This window comes from Salvelinus sp. IW2-2015, unplaced genomic scaffold (assembly GCF_002910315.2).
Source record: "Salvelinus sp. IW2-2015 unplaced genomic scaffold, ASM291031v2 Un_scaffold2315, whole genome shotgun sequence".
NCBI lineage: Eukaryota > Metazoa > Chordata > Actinopteri > Salmoniformes > Salmonidae > Salvelinus > Salvelinus sp. IW2-2015.
The window spans coordinates 110,030-114,988 of NW_019943641.1; positions in this window are offsets into that span (position 1 = coordinate 110,030).

Here is a 4,959-nt window from a genome sequence, read left to right on the forward strand (position 1 = left end):
GGGCCCCTTTTGAAGGCCCTCGCTGGATGGGGTGGGGGGGGGGGGGGGGGGGGGGTGTAGAATACACAGGTGCCATTTTAGAAATTAGGTTTTACATCAGCAGTTTTTCTCTTGTTTTTTCGGTCACTCAATTTATCTCATGTCAGCTAACAGTTTTTCTCTTGTTTTATCGGTCACTCAATTATCTCATGTCAGCTAACACTTTTTCTCTTGTTTTATCGGTCACTGATAGTCACTCAATTAGCCATGTCAGCCAAAACAAATTTGATTAGTAAATTAGTCTAGCGGCCAGCTATCTAAACTTAGTAATCGTGGTGGAATTACCGGCCGGGGAGGCCCCCGTTTGATTTTGTTGGTCAGTCTCACATTTCTCTCCACCCTATAGAAAAATGTGTAGAATTACAGGAAATTAGCTGTAAAACATCTCATTTTGTCCTCCGCCCCATGGCTGTGATGAGTAGAAATGCAGGAAATTTGTTAGAAAACTGTCAAATCTGCTCTCTGTCCCAATGGTCAACATTTGTAGAATTGCCAGAAACTTGCTTTAAAACGGTAACATTTTCTCTACATTCAATGGCAYAATGTATAGAATATATAAACCAAGCAAGATATTTCTACATTATTTGAACGGCTAAATAATTATTATTAGTTTTGGTATATAAAACTATGGCCCCTCATAATGAGTTAAACATTTTTGTGGCCCCCAACCCCATCAAAGTTGCCCATCCCTGATCGTAGGAAATGGAAGCGTTACCCATTTGTACGGTATTCTTGATTAGAAACAGCATTTGTGACATGTTAAACTTCACAGTTATCATGACATTTCAAATGACAAACTGAAAATGACATGAAGTTTCAAAAAACAAAACAAAAATGGTAACAATAAAATAAAAGATATTTTGTGCGGCGGTTTGTTTGTTACGTTGTGTTTGAGTCCACTACAACAGGTGTGATAGCCTATATCATATCCACAAATATGTATACGTGCAAGCTTTCATTCCAGCCAAGCAGAAACTCACCTGATTCTACTAAGAGTCATCGTCTTCAATCGAGACTGCTTGGCTAGAACGAAAACCTGCACCCACATCGCCCTCTGTTGGTGGCAGGTAGCCTAGTGGTTAGAGTGTTGTCACTGAACTGACAAGGTAAAAATCTGTCGTTCTGCCCCTGAACAAGGCAGTTAACCCACTGTTCCTAGGCCGTCATTGTAAATAATAATTTGTTCTTAACTGATTTGCCTTGTTAAATAAAGGTAAAATAACATTGTTCCCCTGCACTATATATTAGGTGAGCATATAAAGCTGTGCTTAGGATATGACATCTGAAACACTACCTCTTCAAAGTGTATCTTAAATAATCCCACACCACCTCCATCCCTACCAGCGCCGATAGCTACTTTGAGGGGAAAAAATGACTTATTGTGAAATGTGGTTGTCTCACCTAMCTCTCTGGATAAGAGCGTCTGCTCAATGACTAACATGTAAATGTGTCTGTTAGAATACGTCCTAAAGTGATGAAAATGGCAAAACACATAAGCCAGGCAAGATTTTTTTCTACATTATTTGAAAGGCTATATAAATTATCTAAGCAGTATTATTAGTTTTGGTATATAAATGTCAGTGTAAATGCAGCGCCATCTTGTGGTCCCGTATTGATACTGCGTAGTAATAATAATGAAAAATAGAGGTCTATTCTCTGTGTAGGTGTGTTTAATTGAAGAGGAAGCAGCCCCCCAAGGGAGAAAAGGGGATGAGGAGAGGAAGCCACTCCAGACTATTGAGATACACCCCTGGTGTGTTTGAGGAGCTATCTGCTGTCAACTGACGTCTGTGTCCTACAAACGTGACCTCGTCTTGTCTTTTGGCAGCCATTTTACACAATGCACAATCAACATGCAAAAATATGACTTCCAAAGTCTAAGGAACATATTCCAAACATAATTCATGAATCTAACCATAATTAATTTCAAAACATTTTTCACAATACTCCCAGTGTGCCTGTGCATGTCTAGCTATTACGATACATTTTGTCGGTTTTACGCATTAAAACGTTTGACAATACATTCCGTAGGAAGTCATATTTTCACAGATTAAACTTTCAAGTTTTATTTTGTCTTCTGGTTTTTATCTTGATGGGGGAGACCTTGCGTTTCGTGGGGACATTTTGTTTTTCATTGCGTGTGTTGACCGCTCGGGGTTGTAAAACGTCCTCATCCTCTCCTGCCTGTTGCTTAGCAAAGTTCACAAACACCTGGAGAACAGAGAGAGAGAGAAATCCCATCACTGTCAACACAATGTCAATGGAAACACTAATGTTCTTWAAAAAATTATTTATAATCACTATTCACTACAGCAATTTGCTCACTGCTTGCTAAGTATGGTAGCATCAAAATTGTACTCAAGGATATTCTTTATTCAAGTCTTAATCACTCATAATAAATCACCCTGACCTCAGATATCTTTCTGGCTGTGTATGAGGAGGTCATATTGCTGAGTCTACCTTAAACATTGCCATGCTCATTACCTGTGGTCTATGTGGTCAGTGATACACCTTGTTGGTGCTTGTACTTAAACCTAACCCCAAACCCCTAATCCCTAAACCCCTAATCCCTAATCTTATTACCATCCCTCTAGTCACCTGATCTAGGGTGGTCTGATAGACAGAGTAGTTACCTGATCGAGTGTAGTCTGATAGACAGAGTAGTTACCTGATCTAGTGTCGTCTGATAAACAGAGTAGTCACCTGATCGAGTGTAGTCTGATAGACAGAGTAGTCACCTGATCTAGTGTGGTCTGATAGACAGAGTAGTTACCTGATCTAGTGTTCTGATAGACAGAGTTAGTTACCAGATTCTAGTGTGGTCTGATAAAGACAGAGTAGTTACCTGATCTAGTGTGTCTGATAACAGAGTAGTTATCCTGTTCTCAGAGTAGTCTGATAGACCAGAGTAGTTACCTGTTCTAGTGTGTCTGATAGACAGAGTAGTTACCTGTTCTAGTTGTGTCTGAAAAACAGAAGTAGTTCACCTGAATCTTAGTGTGGTGTTGATAGACAGAGTAGTTACCTGATCTAGTGTAGTCTGATAGATAGAGTAGTTACCAGATCTAGTGTAGTCTGATAGACAGCAGTAGTTACCTGATCTAGTGATAGTCTGATAGACAGAGTGTTACCTGTTCTAGTGTAGGCTGATAGACAAGGAGTACCTGATCGATGTGTGGTCTGTATACAGAGTGAATCCTCTAATTTGAGTTTGTCCTTGGTGCGACCACCAGCATGGAAATCCTAAGCCAGGGGAGGAGGAGGCAGTCTCATACTGCAAGAGTGTTGTAGTGTTTTCTCGTCTCTGGACACACCCAGGGAAGCTGCTCTCCATGAAGCTCTCCGCTGACCAGCTCTGGAGATTACACCGTGCTTTAGCTCCTTACTTCAGGTGGTCACCACGTAGCCGTCACCAAAACCCTGGAGAGGGAGACTAGAGAGAGGTCACCACGTAACCATCACCAAAACCTGGAGAGAGAGAGGAGAGTCACCACGTAGCCCCATTCACCAAACCTGGAGAGGGAAGGGAGAGAACAGGTCACCACTCAGCCTCACCAAAACCTGAGAGAGGAGAGAGAGGATTCCCACGTAGCCTCACCAAACCTAGAGGAGATGAGAGAGGGGTCACCCACGTTAGCCATCACCAAACCTGAGAGGAGAGGGAGAGAGGTCACCACGTAGCCGTACCAAACCTGGAAGGAGAGAGAAGTCACCACCGTAGCCATCACCAAACTTGGAGAGGAGGAGGGAGAAAGTCACCACGTAGCCACCACCAAAACCTAGGAGAGAGGAGGAGAGAGAGGTCACCATGTACCATCACCGAAACCTGGAGAGAGAGAGGAGGGAGGGATGGGAGGTCACCACGTAGCATCACCAAACCTGGAGAGAGAGGGATGAGAGAGGTCACCACGTAGCCATCACCAAACATGGAAGGATGGGAGAAAGGCACCAATTAGCCATCATCAAACCTGAAGAGAGAGGAGAGGAGGAGAGAGATGTCACCACGTAGCCATCACCAAACCTGGAGAGGAGAGGGAAGGATGAGAGAGTCAACCACGAGCCATCACCACAAACCTGGAGAGGAGAGGAAGAGAGGTACCACGCTAGCCCATCACAAACCTGGAGAGGGGGGGTCTCATGTAGCCACACAAACTGGAGAAGAGAGAGAGAGTCACCATGTAGCCATCACCAAACCTGGAAGGAGAGGAGGAGGAGAGGTCACCATTATAGCCATCACCAAACCTGTGAGAAGAGAGAGAGAGAGATGAGGTCACCACGTAAGCATCACCAAACCTGGATAGGGAGAGAGAGATCACCATGTAGCCATCACCAAACCTGGAAGGAGAGAGAGGGTTCACCCACGTAGCCATCACCAACCTGGAGAAGGAAGAGAGGTCACCAGTAGCCATCACCAACCTGGAGGGGGAGAAGAGTGCACCATAGAGCATCACCAAACCTGGAGAGAGAAGAGAAGTCACCACTAGCCATCACCAAAACCTGGAGAGGAGAGGGAGAGAGGTCAACCATGTGCCATCACCAAACCTGGAGAGGAGAGGGGAGAGAGAAGAGGTCACCATGTAGCCATCACCAGACCCGGAGAGGAGAGAGAGAGAGAGGTCACCATGTAGCCCATCACCAAACCTGGAGAGAGAGGAGGAGAGAGAGGTCACCACGTAAGCCATCACCAAAACCTGAGAGGAGAGGAGAAGAGAGAGTCACCACATAGCCATCATAACAAACCTGGGAGGGGAGAGAGAGTCACCACGTAAGCCATTACCAAACCTGGGAGAGAGAGGGAGAGAGACGAGGTCACCACGTAGCCATCAACCAAACCTGGAGAGGAGAGAGAAGCTCACCACCGTAGCCATCACCAACCTGGAGAGGAGAGGGAGACCCCTGGCTGCTAACATCACCATACTC